This window comes from Marmota monax, unplaced genomic scaffold (assembly GCF_021218885.2).
Source record: "Marmota monax isolate L192 unplaced genomic scaffold, Marmota_monax_Labrador192_F-V1.1 WCK01_AAM20220418_F8-fsc00118, whole genome shotgun sequence".
NCBI classification, from domain to species: domain Eukaryota; kingdom Metazoa; phylum Chordata; class Mammalia; order Rodentia; family Sciuridae; genus Marmota; species Marmota monax.
Window position 1 is genome coordinate 3855721 of NW_026695231.1, and position 12512 is coordinate 3868232.

Consider the following 12512-nt stretch of genomic DNA (forward strand, 5'->3'; position numbering starts at 1 on the left):
GTGAGAGGTCGGAAATAAAGAGTTGCTGTTTGAATCTACAAGGCTTTTATGGTGGCTCGGTTATTTTGTGCCCAGCCAGACTGCGGCAAGTAAACTGAAGTGTATGTTTAACCCAAGACGAAAGACTTATACTCTGAAAATTATAAAACATTGATGGAAGGAATTGAAGAAAATAATAGTAAAAGATATCCCTTGTTCAGGGATTGAAAGAATTTATGTTGTTAAAATGTGCATCCTACTTAAAACAATCTACAGGTTCAGTGCAAACTCCATCATAGTTCCAGTGGCCTTTTTCACAGAAATGGAAAAAAAACAAAAACAAACAAACAAACAAACAAAAACCAGACATTTATACAGAAACACAAAAGATTCTGGATAACTAAAGTAATCTTGAGTCAAAAGAAGAAATCTGGAGGCATCAAACTACTGGACTTCAAAGTATACAATAAAGCTATATAAAAACAGCATAATACTCGCATAAAAACAGACACAAAGACCAATGGAACCAAATAGGAGAAACAGAAATAATCTATGTATTTTCATTTGATTGATTTTTTAACAAAGGTACGAAGAAAACATAATGGGGAAAGGAGAGTCTCTTTAATAAATAATGTAGGGATAACTGGATATCAACATACAGAAAAATGATATTAGATCATTACCTTATGTAATGTAGAAAAATGAACTCCAATAAATACTCAAAGGTAAGGCCAGAAACTACAAGAATATTAGATGAAAACTCAAGAAAAGTGTATTAGTGGCTACAAAAAAAATGCTCCAGATCACTGATCTTTAATGGAATGCAAGTTAAAATCATAAGGATGTATCAGCTCACACCTGTCAGAGTGACTGTCATGAAAAAGATGAAAGATAACAAGTATTGGCAAGGATGTGAAGAAAAGGGAATTATTACAAACTATTGATGATAGTATAAATTAGTGCAGCCATTATGCAAAAGAGCATGACGCTTCCTCAAAAAATTAAAACTCGAATTACCATATGATCCAGCAATTCTACCACTGGGTATATATACAAAGCAAATTATATCAGCATGTTGGAGAGACATCTTTACTCCAGTGTTCACTGAAGTATTTTGCAAAATATCCAAGACAAAATCAATCTAAATGTCCTTCAATGGATGAACACATAAAGACAGTGTCATCTATATACACTGGAATACTATTTATCCTTTAAAAAGGAACAAATCCTGTCATTTGGGGAAAAAAAGAATGAACCTGGAAGGTATTTTTAGTGAAATAAGCCAAGCACAGAAAAACAAATACCAAACAATCTAACTTATGTGTGGAATCTTATGTGTTGAACTCAGAAATAGTAAAAAGATTGGTAGTTACCAGAGCCTGGGGGTAGAAGGCAAGGGGACTGTTGGTCAAAGATACAAAATTTCAGTTGAATGGGAGGAATAAGTTACTGTGCAACATTATGATTGTAGTTAATACTAATGTATTGTATTCTTGAAAACTGATAAGTATATTTTAAGTATTCTTGTCACAAAAATATAAAAAGTGTTTGTTATTAACGATAAAAAAGGGAGAAAAATCTTGAATGGTGCAATTGTTTCAAAAATATAATATTAAGTAAATGACTTTACCTAGAGAAAATGTCTGGCCCATACCATTCCTAGGCAAACAGAGCCAATTTCACACAATTGCTCCAGAGAAACGAAGCTGAATTTGACATTCTCCCAACTTGTTTTATGATGACTTTTATATCAAAATCTTGATAATCATATTATAAAAGGGAAATTATAGTATTTTCTTATTTGTAAGCAGAGATAAAACAATTTTTGAACAAAATATAAGCAAACCAAATCAAGCAATATAGATTAATATACCATGATCAAGTTAGATGGATTTTAGAAATTTAAAATTAATTTTATATTAAAATAGCAACCCAAGGAAGTTACCACATTACCAAAATGAAGGGGGAAAATCATAGCATATCTCGATAGATACAAGGAACGATATTTTATAAAATTCAAAGTCCACACATCATAAAAACAATTAGCAATCAGTGGAAAAGAAGGAAACTTTCATACTTGACTAAATGGTCCCATTTACTTAGACTGGTTGATGGGTTTCCCTTTGAGGTGGAGAATAAGGCAAAGCTGTCTATCCTCACCACTTTCATTCAACATGAATGGGAAATCTCGGTTAGTGCAAAAAGGTGAAAGAACGAGGGAAGACAAGCAATAATTGTGCATAAATAACATGTGTGCATATGTAAAAGAAATTCAAAAGAGCCCACAGACAAAGTTATTAAAGTTAGAGGTGAGTTTATCAAGGTTGCTGGATGCAAAATCAATATACAAAATCAATTTTAATTTTCTATATAAGCAAAAAACAGAACATGATATTTTTTAAAAATTAAAAATGCTATTTATAAATAGTATAAATTTGCTGTTTATAATTATATGTTACAATATTTTAAATATTTAAGTTTTATTATTTTTGAGATGCTATTTTATAATAGTATTAAAAATTTCAAGAACACCTAAATAAAACTGAGAAATGTAATATTCTTGTGAACAGGAAGTCTCAATCTAACAAAGATGTAATTTTCTACAAACTGATCTATAGAATCATTGCCATACCAATTAAAATGTTAACAGGTATGTGTGTGGATGTGTGTAAACAGACAAGATGTTTCAATGTTTTATACAGAAATGCTAAAGCCAAGATATTTTAAAAGACACTGAAGGTATTGCTCTGTCAGGTACTAGCTTTATTGTAAGTATTTTTGGAAATAAGAATGTGTAGGATAGACACAAAGATTGACAAATGGATCAATAGAACAGAAGAGGGGAGCCAAAGGAAAAAAAACCTATGTGTAGAAAAGATGATGCCGTAAAGCTGTAAAGATAGGTCAGTCTATTCAATAAAGAGTGTGCCGACAATTGGATGTCCATAAAGAAAACAAAAAGATAGAAAACTTAACCTCCACTTTATGATGTACAAAAATAAATTCCAGGTCATTTGATAATCTAGAAGAGAAAGATAGAACAAAAAAAAACTTTTAGAAAATAATATTTGAAAGAATTTTCACAACCTCAAAGAAGGGAAAGAATTTTTTATAACAGGCAATTAAAAGTACTAACTATACAGAAAAGGAATGGTAAATTGAATCATACTGAAGTTACAAACTTCTCCATCAAAAGATACAATTAAGAGTGGAAATTCAAACTGTAGAATTAGAGATGTTATTTGTTTATAAATGGATTATGCCCAGATTATATTAAAATGTTTTCAAATCAATAAATTTAAATTGCCAGAAATTTGAAAGGACAATTAACTTGAACAAAAACTTCATAGAGAATATATCCAAATGCTAATAAAAATATTAAAAAAATGTCTCCAATATCATTAGCCATTAGGGAAATGAAAATAGAAGATTATGAATTATCATTACATGGTCACTAGAATGATTAAAATTTTAAAGATGCAATAATAATGTTAAGACTTCTAGAAACTCTCTTACAGTGGGAGTGGAAAAGTATATTAGTCCAACCACTTTGGAAAATAGTTCTAGGATTATCTATTGAAATTGAATCTGTGTGCAAAATACATGATATGATAATACTGTCTGTCCTTAAGAACATGCTAATAAATATGCATACATTTAGGCCAGATGATGTATGAAACAGGTCCATAGAAACATTATTTGGCCTAGTAAATACTCTGTACAGCCTAAGTGGCCACACAAAGGTTAGCAAACTGCTGTTAATCACAATAGGGATATATTTCTCAAAAGTGATGTTTATCAAAAAAGAATGGTCACAAAATATTATACACTGTATATTTTGATTTATATAAGTTTAAGAAAAGCAGATAGTCATCTACTATGTAATTTAGGCATAGATGCTTAGGAGGAAAAGTAGGTCATGGTTACCTTTGTTTTGGGGTAGGGGCATAGGCATGATGTTTGTGAAGCTAACAATGTTAAGATTCTTGAGGGGGTAGAGAGAGAAGAGGGGTGGGGAGGGGAGGGGAGGGGGGATAGTAGAGGATAGGAAAGGTAGCAGAACATGACAGTCACTAGTATGGCAATATGTAAATCAATGGATGTGTAATTGATGTGATTCTGCAATCTGTATATGGGCTAAAAATGGGAGTTCATAACCCACTTGAAGCAAAGTGTGAAAGATGATATATCAAGAACTATGTAATGTTTTGAACAACCAACAATAAAAAAAAAAAAAAGAAAAAAAAAAGATTCTTGACAAGGTTCATGGGTCTTGACGAGAATTCATTAAGGGATATCTGTGTTGTATATACTTTTCTATGCTTAAAATGTTTTAAAGGTGGTGTCTTTTTTACTGTTAAAGAAAATGTCCAACTTAACTGTCAGGATAATAATGAGCATAAACCTAATTGATAACATAGGCTCCAAATACATAAAACACCAACTGACAAAAATAGAAATAAATCAATAATTGTAATTGGAAATTCTAACACATTTCTCTGAGAGACATGTCAAGCAGAATAAAACAAGCTGCTACAAAATATTTCAATAAATTTAGTAATATAGTAAAAGTAGATATTTTACTCACCCATCTGAGTATTCTCAAAAATGTGTATTATCTTAGCCCCCCAAAAAATTCTATTAGATTTTATTAAAACATGCAGACTATGTTATCTGACTATAACAAAAATGATATTAGAAATCAATGAAAGCAAACATTTAAAAATATACATCTGTAAACATATATACACATATCTCGCTACTAAACAAAATTTGATGAAGGAGAACACTATAAGCAAAATTGTGGAATATTTAGAACCAATGCTATTAAGAGCACTGGATGTTTTGTTAAATATTGCTAAAACAGTAGAGGAACATTTGTGATTTTTTTGAATGCATTTATTAAAAAATCAAAAATCTAACAGAAATTACCAAAGCATTTGTGGTATATTGGATCAATGTCTCCATCTTCTTATTTTTTCTTCTTTCTACATGCCATCATGTAAATGTGCAATTCATCTCAGAGAACTGCATAGTAAATTGCCCTGTTCTTTGACTTTGGACCTCACTATATGACTTATTTGGGCAATGGGAAGTGAAAAACATGAGACATGTAGAGGCTTCAAATCTGTAACTGGTGACTTGCTTTCTTGCACCTCTGCAATCATCAGGATAATAGTGTCTTCTGAGTAGTTCTGTCCCTTCAGACTAGACCTCAAAGTGAGTCATGTGAGCAGACCTGAGCCAGTCAGACCCACATGTGGTAGCAGAGCCACTCAGTCGAGCCCTGTCCAGCTACTCCAACTCTAAGAACTTAATCTGTGTTATGGCTGCTATGCAGCAAAAACAAATTTTTTTTTTTTCGGAAAAAAAATCAGCACCTGAAAGTGGCGTTGCTGGCATTAACAAAAATCTAAAATATTTGGAAGTGGATTTGGAATAAAGGTGTTGGGGAAAGTTTTACAGAAAACTGAAAAAGAAAAAGTTCTCAAAGACTAGAAAAATGGCAATTCATATTGTATACTGGCAAGCTACTTGTAAAATCTTTACTTTTAATGACTTGGAAGAAAAATAAACAAATCTCACAAATGCATGAACTGGGAAACGATGGTTTATCATCCAAATGTGAAAAGAATGACTCAATTTCTCTTAACTACCTATAGTAAAATAAGAGATAGATTTCTGACAACAAGAAGGGATGGACTAAAAAATGAAATGGTCAGTTTTCAATCTGAATTTAGATGGAATATAATTCCATCATTTACATGGAAAATTCAGGATCCTAAACAAATGATTAGAACTAATAACGTTCAGCAAAGCTATCAAACACAAGACCAATATACCAAATGAAACAGCATTATTCTGCTTAAAAACAAAATAAAACAAAAAATCAGTTGCAACTGTCATAGCTGTCAATTTACAAAGTATTAAGGAGTAAGTCAAGTAAAGCACAAGACTAAGGAGATAATTTGAAACTTTCTCTATTAAAGAAGTACAAGAAGACATGGAGAGAGGGAGAATATACTCATTGAATTTGATTTATAAGTGTGTTAATTTACTCCATATTGATTTGTACATTAAAATTCCAGTAAAATTTATAGAAGGGTCATTTTGAGAACTTGAAACAAAGTCTTTGAAAATTATGAGCAAGAATAAAATTTCCCAAGTAACTAAAACTTTGAAACATAAGACAAAGTCTTTGGGCACAAGGAGAAGACACAATCAGATAGACAGACAAACTATAAAATTATGATAATAAAATAAGGCATTATGGCAGTAATACAAATTGTCCACAAAACTAAAGAGCCAAGAAATAGACTCCCCCGCCTCCATATTGGGGATTGAACTCAAGAGCATTTTACCAATGAGAAACATCCTAGTCTTTTTATTATTATTATTATTATTATTTTTACATACAGTTTCCTTCAGTTGCCCAGGTTGGCCTCCAACTAGCCATTTTCCTGCCTCAACCTCCTAAATAGCTGGGATTACAAGCAGGCACCACTGCACCCAGCTAAAATAGACTTCTTTATAAGTGGTAGTCTGGTATGATACAGATGTAATATCATAAATTGGTAAGGAATAAAGAGATTGGGAAATAAAGTTAAATTGTATGCATACTAAAAATATTCCAAATGGATTAAAGAAACCTAAATGTGAAATTCAAATTTTGAAGCTAATGGCAAAAAAATTTTTGGAAGAAAACATCTTAAACACTAAAGCCATAAAAGTAAAACTGATAAATTTGATTTTACCAAAGTTAATAATTTCTAGTCATCAAAGGTCAAAATTACCAGATGCATGACAGACAAGGAGAAGACATTTGCAAAAACTGAAACTGACAAGGATCAATAACTGGAATATACAAAGATTACTTGCAAATGAATAAGAAAATAATACAAAACCCAATAGAAAAAAAAAGAGCAAAGGTTATGAATAGACAATTCACAGGAAGGAGAGCCTGAGGAAGTACAAGAACTAGAAAAGACGCTCAGACAAGAATAAAGCAAAGCAATGATACACCATTTTAAAAATAGTCAAATTAGGAAAAAATTAAAAGCAAGATACATTTATATGCTACTGAGGAATAAATAAAACCTAAACATACTCCTCAAAGGAGTTCAAACTAATCAAATACTATTAATTTCTGCAGAGAAAATAAACATATCAATGGCCAATAACCAAGAAACCACACTTCTGAATATATATTCCAGGAAATAATTACATTTGTGCATAATTAAAATATCCAAAGATGTCCATTGTAGCATTGTTTATTGTAGTAAGAAATTGAAAGCAACTTTAATGTTTGTTATAAGGAAACTTGGTACATGTGATATATGCTTTCAATGGCTTACTACATGGGAAAGTTCCTCCTAAAAATGGGTTAGGTCATAAAAGTTTAAAGTATGGTAAAAAATAAGAAACAAAATAAGATAGTCCACATAGCACTATTTCTGTGTATTAATAGTCTGCACACACAACCCAACATTGTATAAATTTCAAAGATTCTCAAGGAGACATGGTTAGAGAGGAAATAAAGGTGAAAAGGGGGATGACCCATGATCTCTCTCATCCAGAGAATCAACTCGATTCTCAACAAATAAGAGAAATACTTACAATCTATCATTCAGTTTCAAGAAACTGCTTACTTCAGAGTTCGTGGTCCAAGATATTAGGCTCAGGAATTAGACAAACTGAATTCAAATTCAGATGAGTCATATCTTAACTTCATGCTCCTTTAACAAATTTACGTCTCTGAGAATCTTTTCCTTAATCTGTAAAATAGAAATATTAATACTACTACCTCACAGAGCTACCAGGAATATTAAATTTTATAAAGCATTCAAAGAAGTTAGCATAATACCCAGCATGCAGTTAGAACATGTCTGGCTTCTGGCGAAGCCTGCACTGCACATGGTCCAGGCAACCCCAACTCTGCAGTACTTCAGTGCTGTGCAAAGAAACCTCCTCAAAGTACTCCATCACACATGTAGACCACAAATATCTACATTTCTCAATTTTCAAACAGCTTTTTATCCTAAATTCAATTTGATTATCTTAATTAGCCTGTTGGAAATTTAAAAAAAATTTTTTCAACCTATTTAATTTTTTTATTAGGCAGAAGCTATTTCTCCAGTCATTTAATTTTGTCTTAATAGCAATTCTTTGATAGTATATTTGCTACTGTTTATCTAAGCAGGATAAACTTATTTAGTAATAATGTCACACAACTGCCTAGTGGCTGAGCTGGGATTTGAACCCATAGTGAAGAGTCACATTCTTCATTCTTTTTATACATTCTCATGTGTAACCAATGTGGTACATGGTTTCTCTGTATCACTTGGCTCCATCTGTTGGAGCACCACCAAATCTTACTAAATCAAATCAAGTCATGTACCACAGAATTTTCTATGTGTAAAAATATCCTCATACCTAAACATCTATTTACTCATTATCCATCCCAGAAATCACTGTCAATTACCTACCTGTTTCTGGGGAGAGTTTATTTTCCTACATGTACACTGAAAAATTTACAGGCTATCTTTTTGTGATTTATAAACATGAATAAAGTTGATAGATTAGGACTCTTCCATTCATTTTGTTCACAAAAGGAAAAATGAGACAAGATATAACTGTTGCAGAGATAAAGAACTCAGATTATTTTAAAAGCATTTACACAACAACTTTTTCACATTAACCATTAGTGTTTTCCATTTGTGATATAAAATCACATATTTTAATGGAAAAAGCCAACTTTTATGTGCCACAGACCTCATTTTGGAAATTGCTCTTTTGACTTCAGTGTTTTTGTGTTGTTTTAATAAGCAGTTCCCAAAAATACTGTGAAATTCCACAAAGCATGGCAGATTGGACTGTGAATAATGTGGTTTAATGTTTCTGCCAATCTGAAATGTTTGTTTTCTTGTTAGGCTCTTGTACCATTCCACCTAAATTTGCTTGCATTTCCTAAAAGAGTTCTACAAAGTTTGGCCCTTTAGGAGACACACAGCCACCAGTATTTTTATTAAAGGTAAGAGGGTTTTTTTTTTTTTTTAACCCTCTTCTTCTTTTCCTTTTTGATAGAATAAGTTTCAGTTCTAATTTGATTGCTTGCAACAAAATTTGTATTGACTAAAGTTTCACTATTCCAGATTTCTTTGTCAAAGGTGCAATATAGAGCCTCTGGAAAAATTATTCAAATAATTCCAAAGAATCCAACACATTTTTTCAATTATTCTTTAAAACTGTATTTCAAAATTATGCTCAAATACTATTTTCATTCATGCTATGGACTTTTTTTACTATCTACTCTGCTGCTGTTAAAAGAATTTTTTTTAACATGCACATTTGGTTTATGATTTTTAGAGATAAAAACATTTCTGACTTGGTACTAAGTTTTTTTTTCCACATCCCCAATTCTGTTAACAGTTACGGCAATTCATTAGTTTATTGACTCCCCCACTTACAAACACCTTTTTGTTAAGTTTGCACAACTGATGAAACAGTTAATTAATCTGGCTGGCATCTGTAATGAAAAAGAGAGTACTTGCTTTTAGGCCATGGACTCAGTATGTAAATCCCTCGTGTGGCTGCAATCTTAATATTCCTGCAGCTATGGTGTCACCTATTGTAATTTTTCTGGTAATAAACAAATTTGAACTAGTCAGGAATCCTAAATTTTGAGACTAGTTGTTTATCTGAAATATACTCCAGAGAAATAGTAATGCAGTTCTGCTTTGAATTTAATTTAAACAGGAACAGGCAAAACAAATCTCTATGGAGGATATTTGACAATAATAAAATATTTCTCCCAGCGGGTGAGCTGGTAGCAACTGTATTGTTGCAATCCAAGCTCACGTTTCAGGAGGTCATTACCATCATAACAAGCCCTTGGACCAACTGGCATGGACATGCAACATTGAGCCCCTGATGGGCACATTATTTCAGACCTTTAACTTCATGGAGAACAAGATAAATACTCCTGGGAAAGGAGGATTATATTTTGAAATTCCTTTCTTTTCTATTTTGTTTTATAATAAGATGCACTACACAATCAATCTACCACTACTTGTTTCGTTTTGTTTTCTCCACACTACCAAGGGGCATGGAAGCTAGACTTAAGAGATTGGAGGGGGCCAGGCACATCAACATAAATACTCCCTACCTATGGGACTATGGACATAGCCATTCGCTTTGTAAACCATTGTGAATGAAACAAAAACTCTTAAGTGTTATCTTTTTTTTTCTTTCATAGGTTAATCATAGATTGAATTTTTAAATAACCAAAGGGTACCTAAAGTTTTTGCAGTCCCAAAAAAGTCAATAACTTAGAAAATATAGCTAAGAGAAGTTACTCCAAGAAATCAAAATTTCTAAATATATTGTTCTTTGTTTTTCAGTAGGGGAAAAAATAGGTATTTTGAACCACATTCAAATTAAATTTAAAGTGCTTTAAAATCCAAAATGAGGTTTTAAAAATAAAAAAAATGTGAGATATTCTGCATACAAACTTTTGAGCAGCTATCTCCATTTTTATATATTTTTATCATCAGAAGATGTGGCTTAAGAGTCATCAAATAAAATGTGTTCTCTGTGTGTTTGGGGGAAGAATGGCCATGGGAAGGGCAGAAGTAGCAGTGGAGAAAGGGAAGCTTAAAACATTGGAAATAGATTTTATTGGCTTTCTGAATTATTTTTTAAAAATTATCTTTTTGTCTTGATTTAAAAGAAATTGTAGTCTGGGCATGGTGGTGCACTCCTGTAATCCCAGTGGCTCAGAGGACTGCTAGTTCAAGGCCAGCCTTAGCCAAAAAATCAAGGCCCTAAATAACTGAGACCTTGTCTTTAAATAAAATACAAAAAATAGGGCTAGGGGTGTGGTCAAGAGCCCTTGAGTTCAATTCCAGGTAACCGCCCCCACCCCCACCCCCCAAAAAAAAAAGAAAAAGAGAAGAAATTCTATCAAAACTTTAAAGTAAATGTATGAAAATTATTAAAAACAAAACAAAAAACTTGTGGCTTGAGAAAGGTATAAAAGGTAAAGCAAGGCCGGGTGCAATAGTGCATACTTAGAATCCCAGAGGCTCAGGAGGCTAAGGTAGGAGGATTGCAAGTTCAAAGCCAGTCTCAGCAAAAAGCCATGTTCTAAGCAACTCAGTGAGACCTTGTCTCTAAATAAAATACAAAATAGAGCTGGGGATGTGACTCAGTGATCAAGTGTCCCTGAGTTCAATCCCTGGGTATCCCCCCAACACACACACACACACACACACACACACACACAAAGAAAAAAGTAAAGCAATCGTTTCTCATTTTGTCTTTCACATTAGAATTACTTGAAGAAATTTTCCAAACATTCCAAAGCCCACATCTCAGACCAATGAAACCACCATCCTTGTGGGTAAGATATTGAGGATCAAGAATTTTTAAGAGTCCCTAGATTGTTTCATTATCTAGACTACCTTGGGAACCACTGATTTAAAAAAAAATAACATATAAACAACTGGTGAAAATAAAAGTGATTTCTAAAAATAAGTAATCCATTTGTCAGAGCTACTTGTTTATATGGGGAAAAAAAGGCACAAAAATGTCACAGTCTTCCTTTTATTTTCTATTACACTGGAGGCATTCATGATGAATGTCAGTACCAAAAAAGTTCTTATAATAATTCCAAATTATAAAAAAGCAAGAGAATTATGATATCTGACTCCTTAAAAGTGTGTGTGTGTGTGTGTGTGTGTGTGTGTGTGTGTGATTTTTAAATGAGGATCTCATTAGATTGCAGATGCAAGTTTTCTTGTTAGGTTTGTATCTCACACTGTTTCAGTTCCACCCAAATACTCTGAAAATACCAAAAGTAAAACACATCAGATTCTATGTTGAGCAGTGGCCACCCAAAGAACATTAAAACAGGAAAAGACTGAGCTATCTGGCTAGTGAGCCCATGGAGTGATTTAGGTAATCTCATGCTCCTATAACCGTGGCAGCAGAGTGGCCTTTGTGTCATCAGCTGTCCCTCTAGAGAACCAGCCACCTCTGAAAGGTGAGAAATACGGTGGGCAAACACAATGACAAAACGCTCTCAAGATTGCAGAGAAGCCAAGAAAGCACATATTAGCACTTCGGTGATGGCTCCAGGAGGCTCCAGTGGAAGCTGCAACTTGACCCTGAGCAGCCAGGGCTGTAACCTCTCTGAGTGTAAAAGGCAAGGGGAAGCCATTTGCTGTCAGCAGGGCTGTTTACCCCTCTTGACTCTAAAGACAGCTTCCCCCCTTCCTCAATTCACACCAACCTGTATAAGCTCCGCTGCGGGCTTCCCATTCAGGAAAGCTGGTCAGTAACTCCAGCATTGCTCCACAAAGCCTGCAGCTGGCTGAGGAGCTCCCGTGCAAACGCAGGCACCTGATTTAATTGTTGATAGAGGGAAATAATAGGTATCTCTAGCAGGTCTTAATATGATCTTAAAATAGGGGGAAAGTTTTCTGTTATGACATTGACATAGAGGCAATGATTTCGAGTAATGCAGGATGATG